Source organism: Lissotriton helveticus, chromosome 3_2, assembly GCF_964261635.1.
Source record: "Lissotriton helveticus chromosome 3_2, aLisHel1.1, whole genome shotgun sequence".
NCBI lineage: Eukaryota > Metazoa > Chordata > Amphibia > Caudata > Salamandridae > Lissotriton > Lissotriton helveticus.
In genome coordinates, this window is record NC_136062.1 from 238548842 (window position 1) to 238572791 (window position 23950).

Sequence of the window (23950 nt, forward strand, 5' to 3'; positions counted from 1 at the left end):
GAATGTGTCAAAATCTATTGGAGTTGCATGGGAACACATACACAACACCCATGGAACGCCTCCCTGGGGCAGAGTAATGCAGCGATTTGTACTGCGTTGTGTTACCTTGGTTTATCAAGTCACTCAGGGCTACGCAGAGTGGCCATGCGTGGTTTGATTATTTACATTTCAAGGTTTATGTTGCGTGGGGTAAACACAAGCAAACCCTTGATAAATATACCCCAAAATCTCTAATTTCTTGTATATTTGCTTTATAGCTGCATAATGTTTCTTCTTCTCCTTAGGCTCGTTACCTTTATTTATAATTTGTAGGTCGGTGGAGATTAGTCTGTCAAGACTTAAACACTAGGTCTGAAGGACATTTGCTGATCAATGTGGAAAATTTGTATAGTCTTTCCACTCTTGACACAGGGCTTGATTCACAGTTATTTGAGATAACATTGCTTTTTGTGCAACCTTTTTAATGCCATCGCTACATCATTGTATGCAAGTTACCGGACTGAATTAAGAGTTTACTATAGCCACGTCACTGTTCTTTGGTTATATTCAAATAACTAGTCAAAATAAACGTGCACAAAGAAAATTAACCAAAAAAAGGATACTGTTGAATTAGGCTTTCAAAATGCGATAAAGTAATCAGGTTTAACCTACAGGAAATATTACGTTTTATTAAAGTAACTTTTGTTCACAGCTCACGAATAACGTTTGTTACTCAAAATGGCCAGCGGAGGGCACCAGAACACCAGACTTTCAGAAAACTCTAGCCATCACAGAGCCTGACAGGGCTCGATACTCCCCACTAGTTTTATACGGCCCAGGGTGGAACTGGCCTATAGGCAGAGCTGCTGTGATTTACGCACAATTAAAGCTTTGCCACATAATCCATCATCTGCCACATAATCTGCAGATTTTAGCAAAAATAAAAGTTTGTTTCTATCTCAAACGGTTCATAATTTACTAAAAATGAAACGACACGTGTTGCCATGCAGTGGAATGCCATTTGCAAAGATGGACTGGTCACCTTTCTGTTGCTGATTGTTATGTTTGTTTGTTAAACTGGGACTAACAATGTGCAGGCAATGCCCATACAGTGTTAACAAGTTTAAAAAGGACAAAATAATAGCGTAATACTATTACATAATGTGCCACATTATGCCGAATATATTTCCTTTTCTTGCTGCATAATTTACTCAACTCTGCCACATAATTTTGCCCTGTCACTGCATAATTCCAGTGGCCCTGCCTATAGGGGCACCGGTCTGACAGGTCAGTATGTGTGCCATTTTTTTTATCAGTTGTGTGATCGTTTTATTGCCAAGTGGGCTCCATGGTTGATTTCCCTGAGATTACCACTTTTTTAACTATTTGCTTTGCGAATGAGGGTCACTTTTATTTTGGTGCCCGGGCCTATTTTCTGTCCCAATCCAACCCTGATACTGCCTACTACATTTTCTTGGTTTACTTTCTCCAGAAATCTTCCCAATACATCTCTTCAGTAATACAACGTTTTCAACGTGTTTTTCCTAGATGTAGGAAAGTGGTTTATTAGTAGGTGGTGATATTCACCTTCAGCTAGTAATAATACCACAATCATGAATAGCTCCAGTCAAGACTAAGTAAATGAATCCTTGCTCAATCCTTGGTAGCTTAGCAAATGAGCAGTAAGGCTACACTTAGAAGACAGGTATGTGTAAGTAAAGACCCAACCCAACATAAATCCAACACCAATTTATGAAAATAGATAATATTTTTAACTTTGAAATGAGTTACCAGAGTGACAACAATACAATGTAGGGAACTGGAGTTAACAATTTTAAAGATTAAAAATAAAATCAAAGCGCCACTAGCACTGGACCTGCTGTACAAAGTCAAAGTTTTAGGCACCCAGGGTGGAGTGTGGCTTAGATAAGCAAAGGGCTAGGTCCCAGTCAGAAAATTTCCTACGGACTTAGTCTTTTTCTTGGAGCTCTTCGCTTGATGACGAGTCCTTGGATCCGGTGTTCGATTCGATGACAGCGGCCCGCTGCAGCACGATGCCTCGGTGGGCCTCTGGAAGTCTTTGTTCTTGACATCAAGTAGCTCTGGAGCTTTCAGTGGGGCAAACCAGATGGTCAAGAGGATTCACAAGTCAACAATGCCAACTTGACTCTCGACATCGAGCTATTCTCCTCCTGGAGCTTTCCTGCAAAACTTGGCAGAATGTTTGCAAGCTTTGAGTTCTTAGAGTTTTTTGCTTTGTTTGGTGAAAACAAAAGTCCAATAGCATCAGCCAAGGGTTCAGAGACTATAAATTGCCTTTGGGGGCTAGGACTCGGTCTTCCACAATGCACCTGCACAGCCCAAGAAAAATCCAGTTGCAACTGGTCAGCTGGGGTGATCCTCTCTTTGGCACTAGCTCTGTTATACCTGTTGCTGATCAGGAAGTCCACTCTTCTTCCTTTGAGACAGGCACAGTCGTATCTTTGTGGCGGCTTTAGAGAGTAGCAGGTGCAGTCCTTCTGAAAGCAAACCTTATGTGATGCCGTCCAAGGGTCCAGCAGGGCAGTCCTACTTGTGGTGATGTCACTGTAAGTAATCGGAGGAACTCAGGCAGCACTACCATATTTATTCTCCATTCTGGGCTGGCAGGAGTTTGGGGGGGGGTACACCAACCAATGGGGTAAAGCTAATTCCCTCTGCTATAACCACTTTCTGTGAAGTGTTGCATATTTTTGACCCTTAATGCACTGTCCTCCCAAAAATCAAAATGGAGAAATTCTCTCCTTGGTGTGTGTGTGTGTGTCTGTGTACCCCACCCAGGGGTGTGGCTAGCATCTGACTACACTCCCCTTTCAGCCCCTTTCCTAATCTAATTGGGGATCTCCCATCCAGCTGGGTACAAGGAAGTGGCTCAGGCTTTAAAAGGCTAACCTGATACAGGGCTGCTTCAGGTCACTTCAGGATAGTAAGTTCTAAATCTACTTTATTGTAATAGTTACAGTAAAACCGAACTTTGCAAGTCGTTGAATTTATAGTAACTATTTATTTTGATACTTTGAATGATATGTCTAGCTAACTCCAATCAAATTTTAGCCTTTATTAAGTTTAATGAATCCTTTCCATATTAGCCCACAGGGATGTTTTTCCTTACAAGGGCATATACAAATATTACAATTGTCTATGCTTATTACAGCAATGCGCCCCAACATTAGGGCACCTAGGGCAGACCTTAGGGGTGACTTAAATGTAATAAAAAAGTAGATTTGGACTTTGGACATACTTTTAATTTGGACATAGTCTTATTTTAAAACCAGTCTACATGACAGGCATGGCTTGAAAATGACACCAGACACCACAGCTGTGCACACCTAATTACATTAATTCCACTGGGGTCTCTAAACCTACATGCCCTACCATATACTAGGGACTTACAGGTAGGTATTCTTTGCCAATTAGAAGTATACCAATCACCATATACCTTTTAGAGGACTGAACACTGGCCCTGGGCCAAGTTAACAGAGCCCAGGGAACTTTCAGAGTCAGTAACCACCAAATCAGTCAGAAAATGGAGGTGATCAGGACTTTCCTACACTAGAACAAACATGCTGCTTCAGGTAACTTCAGGATAGTAAGTTCTAAATCTACTTTCTTGTAATAGTTACAGTAAAACCGAACTTGGCAAGTCGTTGAATTTATAGTAACTATTTATTTTGATACTTTGAAGGATATGTCTAGCTAACTCCAATTAAATGTTAGCCTTTATTAAGTTTAATGAATCCATCCCATGTTAGCCCACAGGGATGTTTTTTCCTTACCAGGGCATATACAAATATTTAAATTGTCTCTGCTTATTACAGCAATGCGCCCCAACATTAGGGCACCTAGGGCAGACCTTAGGGGTGACTTACATGTAATAAAAAGTAGATTTGGACTTTCGACATACTTTTAATTTGGACATAGTCTTATTTTAAAACCAGTCTACATGACAGGCATGGCTTGAAAATGACACCAGACACCACAGCTGTGCACACCTAATTACATTAATTCCACTGGGGTCTCTAAACCTACATGCCCTACCATATACTAGGGACTTACAGGTAGGTATTCTTTGCCAATTAAAAGTATACCAATCACCATATACCTTTTAGAGGACTGAACACTGGCCCTGGGTCAAGTTAACAGAGCCCAGGGAACTTTCAGAGTCAGTAACCACCAAATCAGTCAGAAAATGGAGGTGATCAGGACTTTTCCTACACTAGAACAAACATGTAAGAACTGTTCGGCACACCAGTTGAGTTGCTGGGACTCCTGCAGGTGCCTACCGGTTTCTCACCCTACCAAGTCTCTCCACATAAGTTATACCAGAAAGGCAACTATTTTGGCACCTCCTGTTAACTCTGCATCACCTCACAAGTCAGTGTCTTCTGCAAGGCATAACGTTTTCTCACCCTGATGCCTTTTCTGGAATCCAGGGGTCACATAGTAAGTTCTAAATCTACTTTATTGTAATAGTTACAGTAAAACCGAACTTTGCAAGTCGTTGAATTCATAGTAACTATTTATTTTGATACTTTGAATGATTTGTCTAGCTAACTCCAATCAAATTTTAGCCTTTATTAAGTTTAATGAATCCTTCCCATATTAGCCCACAGGGATGTTTTTCCTTACAAGGGCATATACAAATATTACAATTGTCTATGCTTATTACAGCAATGCGCCCCAACATTAGGGCACCTAGGGCAGACCTTAGGGGTGACTTAAATGTAATAAAAAAGTAGATTTGGACTTTGGACATACTTTTAATTTGGACATAGTCTTATTTTAAAACCAGGCTACATGACAGGCATGGCTTGAAAATGACACCAGACACCACAGCTGTGCACACCTAATTACATTAATTCCACTGGGGTCTCTAAACCGACATGCCCTACCATATACTAGGGACTTACAGGTAGGTATTCTTTGCCAATTAGAAGTATACCAATCACCATATACCTTTTAGAGGACTGAACACTGGCCCTGGGCCAAGTTAACAGAGCCCAGGGAACTTTCAGAGTCAGTAACCACCAAATCAGTCAGAAAATGGAGGTGATCAGGACTTTCCTACACTAGAACAAACATGCTGCTTCAGGTAACTTCAGGATAGTAAGTTCTAAATCTACTTTCTTGTAATAGTTACAGTAAAACCGAACTTGGCAAGTCGTTGAATTCATAGTAACTATTTATTTTGATACTTTGAATGATTTGTCTAGCTAACTCCAATCAAATTTTAGCCTTTATTAAGTTTAATGAATCCTTCCCATATTAGCCCACAGGGATGTTTTTCCTTACAAGGGCATATACAAATATTACAATTGTCTCTGCTTATTACAGCAATGCGCCCCAACATTAGGGCACCTAGGGCAGACCTTAGGGGTGAATTACATGTAATAAAAAGTAGATTTGGACTTTGGACATACTCTTAATTTGGACATAGTCTTATTTTAAAACCAGTCTACATGACAGGCATGGCTTGAAAATTACACCAGACACCACAGCTGTGCACACCTAATTACATTAATTCCACTGGGGTCTCTAAACCTACATGCCCTACCATATACTAGGGACTTACAGGTAGGTATTCTTTGCCAATTAAAAGTATACCAATCACCATATACCTTTAAGAGGACTGAACACTGGTCCTGGGCCAAGTTAACAGAGCCCAGGGAACTTTCAGAGTCAGTAACCACCAAATCAGTCAGAAAATGGAGGTGATCAGGACTTTCCTACACTAGAACAAACATGTAAGAACTGTTCGGCACACCAGTTGAGTTGCTGGGACTCCTGCAGGTGCCTACCGGTGTCTCACCCTACCAAGTCTCTCCACATAAGTTATACCAGAAAGGCAACTATTTTGGCACCTCCTGTTAACTCTGCATCATCTCACAAGTCAGTGTCTTCTGCAAGGCATAACGTTTTCTCACCCTGATGCCTTTTCTGGAATCCAGGGGTCACATTCCTGCATCAGAAGTTCTAAGTTCTGGAGAGTCTGGTGCAAAAACTGGCCTGATGAGTTCTGCTCAAGTCTTTGCAGAAAGTATTCACCTAGAGGGAAGCAGCCTCTTCTTCTGGACTTCAGTCATGCAAACTCAAACTCCTTCCAGTTGTGAAGTTTGACGTCTTATGGAGCCATTCTGACCCCTCAATATGCTCTCTTCACCTCCCATCACTAAATCATAACTCCTGTCACCTGAAAAACTTTCCTTTATCCTTCTGAGTCTCTCAACAAAAAACAAATCTCAGGAAGCAAGGTGCTTGAAACGTTTCAGCAGACTACTCCTCTGTTTTCTCCTAATTTTAGGCCTCAAAGCTAATGTGCTTGGGATTCCTTTGCTAGCGAAAGCAGGGGCGGTTAGAGAGAGATGAAGTCAAGCCTGTTCTCTCTATTACAACTGTTTCATAATGTACAATTATGTCATGCAAGACTCTCATAGAGAACCTCTATTGTTTATTTCAATTTCTGAATCTCATAAGCAACTACTATGACATTCATTAATCTTTATTTCGGTCAATTACAACCATAAAAGATACATTAAAATTAAATTTGACAATTCCAAAATTAATCCAAGTGTTGGGGTACAAAAATAAAAGGGCATCAATTGCTATACAATTTATATGATCCGTTCCAAATACGCCATAAAACCTATCTATTATCATAAATACATTTAAAAATGCATTTTAAAAACTAGGCAATTTTTATCATGTTAAAATTTATACAATCTAAAACAACAATAATGCTATTAGAAGGAGACGAGACATTAATCACAGTAAACATAAACAATTTGGAAAGTGCAAGTGCAATACTCTTCTACTTAGCATTTGGTAGAGGGGTGTAAACTTTTGACACTAAAGCTTTAGCCCAGCTTTATTCCTTATCAGGTATACATTGAATAGAAACCTGCTTACGCAAAAGACGACCAGTTGTGGCGTGTCAGTCTTCCATATACGTTCGGCCACACTGCAACTTCTAACACCCAAATTCCTACAGAGATACTTAATCCATTGTTTCCTAGCTAATTTATATGCACGACAGAAAAAGAATATATGTGCATGATTTTCTGTAACCTCTTTTGTGCATAAGGAACACCAATCATAACTACTGTCCACCCTATTTTTGCCCCATCTAGATATGTTTGCATTCGTTTGTAAAACCCCATATCTGAACTGCAGAAATAGGGATTTCGCTAGCTGAGGGCGTACCTCATCCAAGAAAGGTTCAAATTGAGCGACATCTTTGAAGGCTATACATTTCGAAGTTAAGGACCCAACTGATGAACTGTGTAGCATGTTGTTATTCATATAAGTCCAAAAAGTGGACTTTAAATGTTGCTTACAAGATGACGTCAGCTGTAATGGATTCTCCCAATAATGGGATATGCCTAACTTCTTCGTCCACAATGTAAAATGTTTATCTTTACTTCGGTCAATTTTCAAGATCTCCTCCAGGCCTTCTCTATAATGAGACAGCTCAAGAGCTGACCAAATCCTGACCCAAAATAGTAATGGTCTTAAAACTGCATGATAATCAGTATGTTTGATATTAAGGTCCATGAGTACTGGGATTAAGGGCGTTCTGGTTGGGAGTTTTAGTAGTTTCCGAAAAAAATATTTTCTTACCTTTCAAAATTGTTTTTGCAATATGGCCCCCAAATCTCTGCCCCATAGAGCGCGGCTGATTGAGCTTTGAACTTAAAAACCTCCAAAGCAGAAGAAACAGCCTTAGAAGCACTGGCCCCATGTTTTTTCAATATCTGCAGTGAATTTTGGAGCAACATTATCCTATTCTTTTCCAGTTGCCCCTTCCAAGACAGTTTACTATCCAAGGTAATCCCTAAGTAGTTAAAACGTTCCACATATTCCAATTTTTGGTTGTTTAGAACTAGATTCTTCTTGAACAATTTATGTGGGTTTATTGACATGTATTTAGTTTTTCTTGAATTGATTTCAAGGCCCTTCGTCGTGCAATAAGTATTAAAGGAGTCCACTAGGCATTGCAATCCCTTTGGAGTTTGCGAAATTAGAATTGTATCATCAGCAAATAATAATGCTGAGATAACTTCGCCCCCTAGTTGTGGAGAATCGTGTTTGCAGTTTTCCAGATATTTAGGGATATCGTTTAGTTACAGTGAGAAGAGTGTGGGTGCCAACACGCAACCCTGTCGTACGCCCCTTCTCACTCGTATTGCAAGATAGTTTCCCCCTCGGCCCCCATTTTACTCTTGCATAATTTCCTACATGAAGCCTCATTAATTGAACAAGTAATTCTTCTGGCACCTCGGTACGTTTTAATGAATCCCATAGTAGGTCCCAGGGGACCAAATCGAATGCTGCCCTTAAATCTACAAAGGCAATGTATAAACTGCCCTTCCTTAAAATAATATATTTCCAGCAAATGCATGTGAATCTAAATACTTGATCAATGGTACTTGTTTTGATTCTGAACCCCGCTTGATACTTTGATAGTATATCTGCCTCATCCATCCATTCTAACAGTATAATTAAAATATGCCTTGCAAAAACTAGAGTAGTCTTAGCTATTCTGCAATCATTGTTGTACCAAGGGTTTCTCACCTCACTTTGATTATTCCCTCCTCCATTTTTCTCTTTATATATATTGCTTAGAAACGGGGTCAGTGCATCCTCAAAATTGTTATGCAAATCCAGTACACAACTTTCTCCTACTGAGAAGTCTTGGAGTGGTGTAATAATGTCAGCAAAGGTATTATAAATATTTATCATCTAGGATAGGATATAGCTAGTATATACGGCCATTTTAGGACTTTTCTGTTATTACTTAATATAAGCTCACAGACAGCTGGGTCATTCCCTTCAATCCCCTCTATGGTGGACATAAAAGGATGGGATTCTAATATCAATTGTAAGGGATAATGATCGCTCTCCATTCTGGGTTAAATTTTAAAATCAATGGCATATTGCCAAAAGTTTATTGAGACCAGTATAAAGTCTATCGGGCTCCGTGAGCTGCCTCTACAAAATGTAAATGCCGTGGGTCTATCTGACGGGAGACACCCATTGCATGCCCTCAGGTCATGTCCTGCAGTAAGCTTTAAGATTTGCGCTGCTGCAACAGTGCACTTCACCTCCCTGCTACTATCTATGGCCGGAATGTTATTCATTGGAGATGGAGGGGGGTTTCCCTCCATATCCAGGTGCACAGCATTATTTGCGATCATCATCAAATGTTATCAACAGTTGTCGAGTTTCAATAATGATTGTTCCTTATAACCCAGAGATTTATTGTCATCTTATTTATTTTTGTTGTTCAAATCACTCGTGCGACATGTATATTTCAACAGTTTCTCATGCCCAGATATGCCCATCGAGCCTCTGCCTGGAATCGCCATAAAACATAAAACATCCTCAGTTGCGAAATTGTTGTTACCCAATGCATTTCGGGCTACAATCATTAGCCCTTCCTCAGGGGTTCACTACAAATGAAAAAAACATTGCCATTAAAAAGTAGCCTCAAACCGCTATATTCGACATTACATGTTATTTTACACAAACTGCAATACTATCTTCTCAGAATCATCCTTGTTCAGCACTTTCCCTCTAATCGCGGTGCGGAATGTTATTCGCCATATCTTGCTCTGTAAAAATATTATCAAAGCCCAATATCAGTTCGAATTTACAATTGAAGTCGCCACCAACAATTATCTGCGACGTGGGCCCTAATGTATCTAGAAAGGAATCAAGTTGCTCTATTACCAGCGATTCTTTACTAAGTGCGCTCGGCCTATTATAGATGTTGAGTAAATAAAGTTCCTTGCTATCTCGTGTAACAATTTTTACACCCACCAAATCCTGAGACTGGATGTGCAATGAAATAATATCAATTTCAAGGGTAATCCTTATCCAAATTACCAAACCCCCTGATGGCCTTCCTCTAAGAGAGGGGCTAGCATTCACACTGAATGTTTTAAAACCCAATCTGTGAGGGGTTTCCAATGATTAAGTCTCCTGTAGGAGGATTATATCACTCTGATCTATGTAATCACTCCATATCATATCCAATAAATTCTTGTTGAGACCTGCTATATTCCAGGAGGTTAGCTTCACTTCCAGATTCCTACTTATTTCTATTAGTTGAGAGTCCGTATGGTCATCCAAATCAATTGATACATAAGTATCCTCCGAGTACCCTAAGTGTGTATCTGGGCTAAGACCTTGTAAGGGCGGGACAACCTCTAAAACACACTCTTTAGGTGACTCATCCATCCCCTGTGGGATGGATATTATCTGTGCATTTTGGTAGTGGTGTGGTGCCTCACAATGATTTACAAGTGGAGTTACAGAAGCAGTTATGTCACTTAGTCAGTCTAAATCATCTAAAGGCGATAGGCCATCAAATCTATTTGCTTGATAACTTTTATTTCGATCAAAAGACCATAAAAAGTGCACATGATAATACATCAGCACAGACAAAAAAACAATAAATATTCATGAGATCTTAAAAAGAAGAATTAAACTAAGAGTTATCATAAAGCAAGGCATTTCGGCAGAATTGTATGTACAACAATCAGGTTAAAAAGGTAAATCTCCTACGCCACATATTAAATAAATAACGGGGGACTGCGAACACAATGGGTGGATGGGTATCATACATCATTATCCTACATGCCTGTATAGAGTGCAAAAGTCCCAAATTCTTACAGATGGGTATTAGCCAACGTTTTCTGATTGCAGAATAAGCAGGGCAGAAAAACAGTACGTGGGTTACGTTCTCGGTTTTGTAGCTGCAAGCTGGGCAAGCTTCACTGTTAGGGTTTGACCATTTAGATGTAAAGGACCTAACTGGAAGGTGCCATGTGTTAACTGTATATAAAGCTTTCGGGCAGCTGGGGGTTCAATTAAGTCCATAAATTCCTCGAATTTGGATTCTAGTTTGACTAAGAGGAATTCAGATGTCAGCTTACCCAGTGATGCAGAGCTCATCAATGATTGATAAGTTAGCGTATATATCTGAGAGAGAAGTTCTTTCTTGGATATCCCCAAGCAAAAGATCTCAGGAGTTTCCCACAGTTCAGGAAAACCTAAACGGGCACTAACAGCACGGATATGCTGAAGCCAGGGGATCTTTTTGTTCTTTAGGAGAGGCAAAATCTCTGAAAGTTCCATTCTATATGCATCCAATTCCGGAGCTGACCATAACCTCTTCCAGTACATTATAGGTCTAGCAGTAGTGACCTCCTCTATTGGCAACATGCCAAGGTCAAATCTGAGAGGGATCAAAGGCGTGCTAGGTGGTAACCCAACTAAATTTCTAACAAAAGAGTGCTCCACCCTTTTGAGACTCGTGATCTGCTTGTGCCCCCAAAGTTCGTCCCCATAGGTCGCTGCCGGTCTAGCCTGCCGGCAGTATATCTCTAGGGCTGGAGATGCCGGCCTGTATGTAGATGCCCTGGAAACCTTACTTATGCCCCCCGCTAACTGAGATAACTTGAGTGTGGATTTAGCGATCTGCATATTCCAACCAAAGTTCTCAGTTAACGTGACACCCAAATAAATAAATGTTTTGACCCTTTCGAGGAAAGTACCATGTAAAATAGGATTTGGGCGTACACGCTTCGGAGGGTTAAAAATCATAAATCTAGTTTTACTTAGGTTGATTTCCAGCCCCCGAAGGTCGCAAAATTCCACAAACCCATCAAGTATTCTTTGAATGCCCGATGATGTTCTAGACAGCAATAAAGTGTCGTCTGCGAACATCAGGGTGGGCACTCTACCTGTGGCTAGTTTAGGGGCATCATTATTGTCTACACCATTCAGGTGTTCCACAAGGCCATTTATATAGAGGCTGAATAGTGTTGGCGCCAGTACGCACCCTTGGCGAACTCCTTTTTTGACAGGAAATTGGTCTGTGAGTTCGCCATGCATGCCACACCTCACCTGGGCGAAATTATTGTCATGGAGCTTAAAAAGGATGGCTAACAAGTAGGGCGGGAGGCCCAAGTCTGCTAGTACTCTCCAAAGTTTTTTCCGTGGAACTAGATCAAATGCTGCCCGCAGGTCAACAAACACAAGGTAGAGGCTGCCACCCTCCACCTTGGCGGTCTTCCAATATAGGACCTTCAGGCGAAATATTTGGTCTAGAGTGGAGGTACCAGACCTAAAGCCAGCCTGGAGTGTAGACAAAACCCCTTTATCCTCAATCCACCCTAAAATCCTATCAAGGATAACCCTCCCCATCAGCTTTTGAGATGTATCAATTAGGCTGATCGGCCTATAGTTGGAAGGGACTAAGGGACAGCCCTTTTTTAAGATAGGCACGATTTCAACCCCTAACCATGTAGGTGGGGGGGTCCTCTCCCTGTAGGATACCATTAAACAAAACAACCAAATAAGGGGCCCAGATTTTCGGTTGCGTCCTGAACAAGTCCCCTGGCAATTTGTCCAAGCCCGGAGCTTTATTAGGAACCAATTTACCTAGGGCCGTCTTTACCTCAGCCAGGGTGAAAAATTCAACTGGGGTGGGACATGAAGGAACTATGGTTAGCCGTCCCTGCTCAATCCCGCTAGTGTATGCAGGCAGCTGGGGTTCCAAGATAGTAACAAACTTTTCATCAGTCTCAGGGATGCCATAAAGGTCGCAGAAATGACTTTCCCAAACTGAGGGAGCAATATTCGTGGTGAGTACAGGGATATGCCCACTAAGTCTTTTTGCGACTATGGACCAGAATGATTTAAAATCATTAGTATAGAGGGCAGATCCCAATTCCTCCCACATAGAGGCCTCCCATTCCTTCTTGGCATTGCAGACTGCCTTTTTGTACACAATGCGATGGGCTCTAATTTCTTCCCTATTATTAGTTTTTATTGCTCTAAGAAGAGCCTTTTTGGCTTTCCTACAGGAGGCGTTATACCATCTAGATATTAATGTTCGAGGGTGTTTTGGTTTTCTCACCGGATACAGAATGTCTTTGAGTGCGGCTACCAGTTGAATATGTATTTCAGATGCCCTACCTAGATGGCCGGATTTCCCCATGTCTTCGATGAATGGGATAACGGACTCATATAATTCGGCCAGTTTGCTAGTGGACATCTGAAAATCTGGCCATTTAACCCTACGCCTGCAATTAGTTATTATTAAAGGCACGGTGGGGGAGTCTTCAGCCGAAGTTTGACAATTCAACCCAAAGCTCCCCGGTTTGAGTGACAGGACCAATGCGTTATGATCACTGTCTGACCTTTCAACAACCCTAAACTCGTGTAGCCTGTCCCAGTGCCTGGCCTCAATGAAAGTATAGTCGATTATTGAAGTACTAATTTTTAATCGATTAAACGTATTTTTCCCTGGTCTGTCAGGGTCCACCCTCCCATTACAGGCTCGCAATTATGTCACTAACGAGAATGACTGCAACTGTAAAACCAAAGGGGTCCATGCTTTCACCCTAGTAATCAATGGGTCAGGGACAGCCCACAGCAAGTCAACCTCATCTGGATTACTCAAATTCGAATCCATGAGTGGCTCAAAATGACAGTTAAAATCTCCACCCAGGATTAGCACAGTGGAAGGATCGATCGATTGGGTAAAGGATAACAGGGTCTCAATGGCCTCTGACTCAAGGCCCCGCCTAACTGGCCTTGAATATACATTAATCAAGGCAATATCCGGCCCATTCAATGTAGTCAACAACACGCACTGTACGTCCATTGAGTTGGTTGGAATTTGAGAAGCCTTGACACCAAAATGTGTGCCAACCCATATGGACAGCCCACCTGAAGGCCTGCCCCTCTCACCCATACTCGCCAGGATATCGTATGTCGCAAAGCCCTGGACCCCACTCTCTTTTAAGGTCCAGGTTTCCTGCAGCATACAGATATCATGCGCGGCCATGAAAGTGCCCCACTCTGGAATGGGCAGTTTGTTTTTAAGACCCGTCACATTCCAGGAAAGAATTGTGACCTGGGCAGCCGGGAGATCTGGCTTGGTTGCTTCACAGTCCAGAGTACCACAAAGATCATTGATAGTGGATGTGCTAGGGACTTGCCCCAGCTCAAACTCACAGTTCAGTGAGGATTGATCATCAAAAGAGCTGCCAACAGTGGGTTGGATAGTTTGTTCTAATATTAGGGCTTGCAATAGACATGAGGGCTCAAACTACTGCTATTACTTCCAACAACTGGTTTGTAGAAATAGCCCAGTGGAAGGGTACTGATACACGTACTCTGGGGGAGGATCTGTTCCTGGAACTCTAATATTCTCCTAGCTAACTGTGGGCGTCTAAAAATTATTACCACACAGTCTCCTCTAATGTTCTTTGGAGAATCGCCCAGCCACCCAACTCTACGAACCATCAGAATATCACTGGTATTTACTGGATGGAATCATTTAAATTTTGTTAGCCAGTCCACTGTTTTATTTCACAAATTAGACCAAGTTTCTTTTTGTTATCTTTTTAGCGTCGGGACTCCAGTTAACACTACAACATATGGGGAGGAAGCAGGTGGTAACTGTAGGACATCAGTATTAGGTATTAAGTCAGTTCCTTTTGGGCTATGACGAACCGGGTTATTTAATACCCAGCGGCACCAGGGGCACGCCCAAAGTCTTCGGGTTCCACCTGTCTTAGAATACAGAGACATGGAAACTTCTTGGTGGCGTCAAAGATCACATTTATTGGCTGCAGCCAGTAACAGAAGTCCTAGAAATCATCACGGTATGAGTTCTCAGGAGACTGCTCAATTTTACACAGCAAGTCATCCCTTTTTATGCCAAACATTATGCTTCAGGCAAACATTCCTTGTTTACAGTTTAACCAATCACATGTTTCCACAACTAAAGTATCGCATGACGACAAACCCACTTTTCAGTTGCCCAGCCCATGATCAATCATCGGTCAAACCCAACATTCTTCTTTAGACAGGTCAAACGAACCCATAATAAAAAAGGCCACAACCCAATCATAAATAGACCATAAAGAAAGGAGCAGAAACAGGTGAGAGTAGGATAAGACATATTTGTGTGCAATAAAACTTTACGATGTCCTGTGCTCTGATCCTTAAGCTTGATCAGCTAAAGGGCAGGAACTGGTTTAACAAGGTCGGCTTCAGGCAACAGGGTCAGTTCACTCAGGTCAAACAGGAGTCAGCACGAACTGGAGCTAAGGTGTACATGTACTTAAAAGACTTGTTCAGCCACAGTAATCGGCCTATGTGAGGGCAACCAAAAAATGGCTGCCATACACAAAATGGAACCCAAGGGTTCAGAACGAAATCCCTAAATACGTAGTGAATCCATCAGTCTAACATGACGAAAACACTCATACTTGCCGCACTAACTAGTTACGGTTCGCTAATATCAAATTCATAACGAAACCATGACCTTTATGGAACGGGTTCAGAATTCACGGAACCTCAGACCCTCCTTTTGCCCTTATATAGGCAATAACCTAAACTCACGTCAATCTGAATCCAGGTCTATATTCATCAGATCATCAAGATGTTGCTGGAGCATAATCCTATTACTTAGTACCTCTCTTGGGACAGGTCTCCTTGCACACGTAGTAGCACAGAGGCCACATATAGCAGGAGGGCACTGCACACAAAGACAGAACAGGAAAAGAATCGCTAAAGCCATCCCAATGATCATCAGAATCTTCCATCCCCAGGTCGATAACAGTTCCCAAAACCATCCAATCAACGACCAATCTCCTTTATCCACATTTATAGACTCAGAGATCTTATGTAACTTAGAAATGGCCTGGTATACTGTAGGAGCATTGTCTGGTATGAAAACGCAGCAACACGATTGGATCACTTTACATACCCCACCTCGATCTACAAGTATGACGTCTAAAACCATTCGATTCTGTAACGTCATAAGGCGATCCGCTTGAAGCTCAGCTGTCAGATTACTAAGGGCACCGGCAGTTTCATTTATGGTGGATTCAACCACTCTCGCTAATTGCCATAAGTTTCTACTGTTTGCCATAGGTCCCCAAAACGGTAAGAAACCCTTGAAAAAGTCTCCCACTTCTTGTCCAGTGGTATCTTCCTTACTGAAGACACCCCTAACGACTCTCGTTCTGTGGTAATCTACGGCAGCAGTGTACGTAGGAGGCAACAAATATGCAACATAACATGTTCCCGAAAAATCAGGGGGCAACCATGTATATGCTCTATCATAGCAGACAAAATACGTGCCCTTAGCTGCTAAAAACGGTGGGAAAGTTTGGGACACAAAGACATACGTCTGAGTACAAACACTCTTCCCTAACTGAGCTCTCGGATTCTTGCCTTTCCCTTGCAGACAAAAATGACCACGATGGGGTACAATCCAAATCGGAGGTGACCTTTTTCGTCTCTGCTTCTCACCCAGACTAATACTATATCCGGTTGCATTCCAACCAACATATGCTAGTAACTCATCCTTGGGAATAGTCTCATACATTTCGATATCTCTACTCATATCTGTAATTCCCTTCACCAAGGCTTTATTACTTGAGTTATCGCTCATGGAACGCAGGGGATAGATTTCAATGGCATAAATAAACATCGTCTGATATGCCAATACGGACCCATTGTAACTGAATGTCAGAACCAGATAAGGAATACCTCTATCCATAGTATGTGGCATAAGACCACACACCCAATAACTAGTGGTGTTTACTACTAACTGGTGTTGATGGAGAAGTTGCACAAAGGAATTATTCACAAATTCCGACCTTCTAATCTGTTCGTGTTCAGGTAAAGTATGAAAAGAATGCAAAGAAGTAGTAGCAGTTAAAGTCGTAGGTTGGAAAATGGGTGCAGAAATCAGTTGAAGAGAAAATGCAAACCAACCCACCAAAGCTAACGTCATGCTAAAAAACATCAAAAGACATGTGATCAGAAAACATTTGCTATGCATAATTTTACACAGTTTCTTCTTAAAGTTAATTTTCTCAACGGCTCTCTCAATCTCAAAAATCTCCATCCTCTAACCGATGCTGTTCACGGCGGTTGGTTTTCTTCTGCTAAGGAATGCTTCTGTCAGCGCAGGGAACTCCCTTAGACCAACCAGAACCGTTGACCTTGCGTCTTCGGCTTGCACTCTCTAGTCTTTACACCGTGACCCTACAGCTGAACCCGGATGGTGGTTCACAAAAATATACCCAAAAAGTTTCTTGGCTGAGAGAGTTCAATTCCTGAGAGAGTTCAGTTCCAAAAATCAAAAAAAGGAATTCATTTATTTTATTAGTCCATTGTTTCTAGGACGTAGATTATAACGCTCTTTTCCAGGCCTCGTTTGAGGCTGAAACAACAGTTCAGGTTCAGTAGTGTCTAATCTTTGAGACACAGGCACAGCTTCTTGAAGGACATCGTCATCTTCTTTCTCAGAGCCTCTACACACCAACTCAGCGTCGCTAAACGGTGCAAACTTCGGCACCCTTTCAGTCTCTGCATCTGCAATACCTTCACGGACCACTGGTCGTATGGCAGAGGCAACAGCGCCCTCTTACAATGTATGCCGTGGATCCAGTTTTTCTTCCCGAAAACCTTTACTGAAGTCCTCGTAGATAGCAGGACTTGGTACGGTCCATTCCAGCGGGGCTGATCATTCTTAGTCCGCTGCAAATTTTTCACCGGGATTGAGGATGTGACCTGGGTCCGCAGAAGCTGGCGGCAATTTATCATGAACCTGTTGATGTAAGACACGCAATTTAGTCGTCAAGTCATACAAGTAGTCCACTAGCATAGGGTATTCAATGTCACTAAACTTCGTTGGCCTCGGCACTCCCCAAACGTTTGCCGGACGGCCAAAGACAATCTCATACGGACTAAGGCCTATCCGGGAATTTACTGTAGTTCTAGTCGACAAAAATGCCAACGGTAAAGCATCAGGCCATTGAAGACCAGTGCTCGCTTGAATCTTAGCCAGCTTTAACTTTAACGTGCCATTATAGCACTCAACTAAACCAGCTGATTGGGGATGATTCGCAGCGTGGAATTTCTGGTGAATTCCCAACCCTTCACACACTCTCTTCATCACCTTCCCCACAAATTCACTTCCGTTATCACTCCATACCATCCTTGGCAAGCCAAACATAGGGAAATATTCTTTGACCAGGACTTAAGCAGTGGACGAGGCAGTATTATCTTTTAGGGGAAATGCTTCTACCCATCTAGAAAAGGCGCAAACAACTACAAGAACATACTTTAAATTATTGCACCTTTCCATGTGGATGAAATCCAATTGCAAAACCTTGAACGAATACGTCGGAGGAGCAAAGTGACCAGCTGGAGTTGGGGTACCCTTGCCAGGATTATACATTAAACACACCATGCAATTCTTGACCACATTCTCCGCACACTTGGGAATTCCAGCATTCTGCCATACTGGAGCCAACAACTTACAAATCCCTTTCACACTGATGTGAGACAAACCATGTGCCATAGTAACCACTGCAAGCATGTACGCATCTGGTAACATCCATCTTTGGTGTTCTGACAATTCAACCCAACAACCAGTCGAATCCAATCTACCCGTAGTTTCTCTCCAAACATTCTTCTCACTGTCAGTAGCTTCAGCCTGTATCGATTTCACACTCTCAATCGTATCGTCGCACATTCCAACATCACCAATCCATCTCGCAGGGCCTGCCACATACATTCGACTCATCAGTTTTCTAGCTGTGTCTTTCGCAACTTCATCCGCAAAACGCATTACCACGGCCAACATCATCCGTAACCTTCCGATGAGCACTACACTTCACAATCGCAACTTGCTTCGGCAAAGTAAGTGACTCGAGAAGCTCATTCACCAACTGTCCATGCTGAATCTTAGTCCCATGGGATGTGAGGAATCCCCTTTCTTTCCACAAACGTCCGAAACTATGGGCAACACCAAACGCATACTGACTATCGGTATACACATTCACTCTCTTTCCTTCAGACAAAACACACGCTCTTGTTAATGCAATCAATTCCGCTGCTTGTGCTGAATTATAACTCACTCGTGCAGTTTCAACAACTGTACTTAATGTCGTCACGGCATATCCTGCAGTAGTGTCACCATTCGGTAACTTGTAGCATGAACCATCAACCCATAACGTACCATCATTATCCGGAAGAGGAGAATCTTTTAAATCGATCCTACCCTTCGTCTCCTCTTCCGTCCTCAGAAAACAATCGTGCTGTTCCTGACCATCTGTATCCACAGACGTCGGCAACAATGTTGCTGGATTTAATACATTGCATCGCTTAATATGCACATGACTAGCCAAAAGTGTCAACTCATAACCCGACAACCTTGCACTAGTACGGTGTTGAGTTTTTGTCCGATTTAATAAAGTATCTACTGCATGTGGAACCATCACAATCAACGTATTATCCATCACCAGTCCAGCAGACTGTCGGATAGAAACAGCCGCTGCAGCTCTCAAGCAACTCGGCAACGCTCTAGCTACCGGATCTAAAGTTGACGAGAAATACGCACATGGACGCTGCTTATCACCGAATTGTTGAGTCAAAACTGACAATGCACAACCCTCTCTCTCGTGGACATAGAGTGTAAAAGGCTTACTATAGTCGGGAGTACCCAACACAGGAGCAGAACACAATGCAACTTTTCTGACAATGGTCAGACCACGGAAGAGGATTCGGTGTATCTTTACAAGTCAAAGCCAACAGAGGTTTCGATAATAGAGAGAAATTTGGAATCCACTGTCTACAATACGACGTGATACCCAAGAAAGCACACACTTCTCTCTGTGTGCTTGGTACAGTCATTTGCGCAATCGCTTGAATTCGTTCTGGGGTCAACCTTCTTCCCTCCTTTGACAAGAGATCACCTAAGTAGGTCACTTCTTGGCGACAATACTGCAACTTAGAAGGTGACACTTTATGATGCAAGTCCGACAAATGTCGCAACAAAGAAAGAGTAGCTTCTTTACAAGTGTTCTCATCATCAGCGGCTACTAACAGATCATCCACATACTGTATAAGAGCAGCACCAGCAGGTAACACAAGAGTATCGAGCTGAGTTTTCAAAGCCTGACTATAAATGGAGGGACTTTCACAATAGCCTTGGGGAGCTCTCTTAAACCGGAAGCTTCGGCCTCCTAAAGAGAAGCCAAAAATATCTCTACTCTCCTCAGCAATTGGAATACTGAAGAAAGCATTTTTCAAGTTTATGACAGAAAACCAGGCTGCTGAAGCAGGAATCAAAGTCAACAAAGCAGTAATATCCGGAACAACTGGAAACTGTGGCACAACAATCTTGTTAACCTCTCTAAGATCGATCACAAACCTGTAAACAGGTGGCTGAGTAGAGTCAGTGCGCTTAAGGACAGGCAAAACGGGACTGTTACACACATTACCTCTCGTTTCTTCAATCACATCTTTCTCAATCAAATCCTAGATGATCGCTAAAAGCGCTCTTTCACCATCGCTAGAAATCCTATATTGGGGAATGCGCGGCAATTTAACGTTTGCTTTAAGCGTTACAACGTAAGGTGGAATCTCCAAAAGACCCACATCATTAGGACCAGTAGCCCAAAGAGTATCAGGGAGAGAACGCAATTCCGGTGGAAGCCGATCTTTAGACAAATACATCGGAGAGATCACTTTCTTACCCAATGTAAGCTGTACTCCCGAAGGAGAACAATGCAATGTTGCATGCAACCTTTTCAACAAATCCAAACCCAACAAATTCTCACCACAACCTGTCATTAAAATGAGAGGTGCTTCCAACTCACGTAGCCCTATAGAAAGAGACAAGGGACTAGAAACTGGGTTACGAACTTGGGCACCAGAGAATCCTACTGAAACATTAGTTAAGCCAGACAAAGGTGCGCCAGGGAGTTTAGAGTGCATGATAGAACTCTTTGCTGCACCAGTATCCAAAAGAAAAGGCTCTACCACACCCGATGTGGCTACTGCAACATAAGGCCCACTCTGATCTACTGGAACCGACACTACTCCCTCTCGTTGTCTATGGCTGTCCTAGCAATCATTACAGTCAGCATTCTCACTCTCAACATAATAGTCATCAGCATAGTACTGAGTCGACTGACCAGATGCAATTTTCTGTTGATCAAAGCAATTCATAGAATTTTGTGGGGGAAAGGAACGTTCGTTCTGAGGAAACGCACCACGTCCTCTACCCCTAGACACTTGCTTGAAACCACCACGGCCTCTCGAGGCCGGCATACCACTCGCGCGTTGTCGTAAAACAGGGCACTCATTTTTATAATGACCTTCCTCCCTACAGTTTGCACACTGATTCAAACCCAAGGGGGGTCTTGGAGGAAAATACCCAGCGTTCTGTTGCGGTCTCTGAAACTGTGGAGGTTGCTGAAACTGTGGGCGTTGCTGTGACTCTTGCTGATTCGAGCGAGGCGGATACGCCTACTGCAAAAGAACCTTTGTCTTTAGGTCTTTAGTCTTTTTCTCTACTCTGTCTTTTTCGTCCTTATCCCTATTCTCATAGTATTGTGCAGTCGCCAATATCTGGGCCGACGAGGAAACAGCCCAAGAACTCTCAGGATCTTTCAACTTATTGCATAGTTCAGGGAGCAAATTAAAGACAAATTTGTCCACAAATAATCTTTGCCCACCTTCCGTACTCATGTCCTGACCACTATGATCTATAAATGTTTCTTCAAACCTAGTGAAGAAATCAGATACACTTTAATTTTTCTTCTGCTTACATGCTGCTAACTTATCCCAATTCACTCGTAAAGCAGGCATCATCGTCTTCATTAAATTAATAATTCTGCCAGGTAGATCTGCCACTAGAGCTTCAGGTTTAGCACCACCAACCTGTCTAGCATCTGCAGCAGCGATATTCACCCATGAATCACCTAACTCAATCGCATGATCCTCATGACGAATTTTTGCCCACAGAGGTTGAGGTACAACGTTACCCAACAGCATATCTATATCGGCTAAATTCATGATGCATGCGTCAACTGTCTGGGACAACTCCTTGTAATAACCAGCCAGATTTTTACGGGGATCAGGTAAAGACTGTTTAAGGGCCATAACTTCTACTCTCTTCCATGGCACATGTACCCATACTCTTTGAAAATGTCTGGTATAGCTGGGGGAACATTATTCGCACCAGCAGCTACCTCATCGCGCCATACTGGAGGAACTTCTCTCATCGGATACTGTCTCACTTTCCTCCTAACTGCGGAATCAGGTTCAAAGAGTCGCTGAGAAGGGAAATCGCTCCTTAACGCAAGTACCATCGCAACTACATTCTCAATTCCGGGACCCACTATTGTCCCTTTCGCAAACTCAGACTGGACATGTAGCAATTCTACAGGGACTGAACCCAAATCATTATCTTCCCATTCCTCACGAAGGAAAGTACACATAACTTCAAAAACATACCTTTGCTTGGGTGCTTCCCACTGCTGGAAAACATCCATAACTGACTCTAAGTTATACCTCGAAACATTCGAAACCCATCTGCGAGCCAAGAGATCTAACACTGCCCGTTCTTCGTGACCAGGTAGCTGACTACGCATTTGTTTACGTGCAGAAACAGGGGTCATACTCAATGACCCAAAGAAAGGAGACAAGAGACCAGTAACAGTATCAGTCATTCGTTGTCGATCAGAAGGAGAAGCTGTCATAAGGACAGGAGACAAAGTATTTTGAGGTGATAGAAGTGTAGGGTTAGTAGCAAGAGAAGTTGAAGGTACAGGAGAATAAGGCAAAGTAGTTCCAGACAAAACCGATAGCAAAGTCGGCGGCCCCAGAGGAGGCTGCGCCGTAGGAGGAAGAACCAGCTGAGGAGGAGCCGGTGGCGGAACAGCAACAAGAGGTGGTGCAACTGGAGGTTGCGGAGGTGCCGTAGCACTCTGTGCATAAGGGGGTGGTAGTCTCAACAAATGTGACATCAAAGGATCCTTCTCAGGGTCCTTCGTTACATTCTCAAGAAAAGATGGCAAAGCTGGATAACATTTATCAATAGCCATATTATGTTGCCTATCTGACACCTCAATTGCTTTATCTTCTTCGTTTTCCTTAAACTGCCTAGCAGCTTACATTATCGACAACCCCTTTTCGCTCTCATCTCTTTAAGCTTGTTTAATTTCTTGTTGTCTGGCTTCTTTACGCCAAAGGCGAAAGGAGTCAAACATTGCCGGCCGGGCTTTCTTCCTAAACAATTTTGTTTCTAGATTATCTAAAATCTCAGTATCGAAACTACCATGTTGGGGCCATCGTAAAACCCCATCTTTCCTAGTGTAACAGACCCATACTTCATTAAACGAAATGGGGCCCATGCCGTGTTTAGAATAGAGCTCATAAGACGGAGTTCCAACTGGAGGTATCGGACATGAATCCTCCAATCGGGAATCCCTGTTACAACCACAACAGAATATTCTCCCAATTTTGCTACGACCAGGCATCTTCGCTCACTAATCTAGCTTCAAACTTCAAGGGATTATCTACAACAATAGTCTCGCAAATATACGAGTCCCTCGGCTTTGGAAATTGCAATTTTCAAATCAAAACTAAGGACCAAACAAACTAAGAACCAAAGAACCAAAAACTAAGGACTGGGAGCGACCCACTTATACTTAACTGAGGTATCAGTCACGCCACCAGAAGACCCGTCTATTGTCTCGCCGTACAAAGCATCACAAATGGGTCCAAGACAGGGCGACAGTCAGGGCAGCAGTCCTTCGTAGCCGTCAGGAAAGCGGGAAGCCTTGCAGAAAAGATCTTCAGTCCACATTCGACATGCCGGGGTCGATGAAGTGGTGGCCGTCCTCCAGAATTTCCTCACGAAACTCCTCACGATCTTCAGGCTTGGACCGGTACCGCTGAAGTCGCCCCACGTTGGAAGCGCCAACTGAAGAACCGGGTTATTTAATACCCAGCGGCGCCAGGGGCACGCCCAAAATCTTCGGGTTCCACCTGTCTTAGAATACAGAGATACAGAAACTTCTTGGTGGTGTCAAAGATCAAA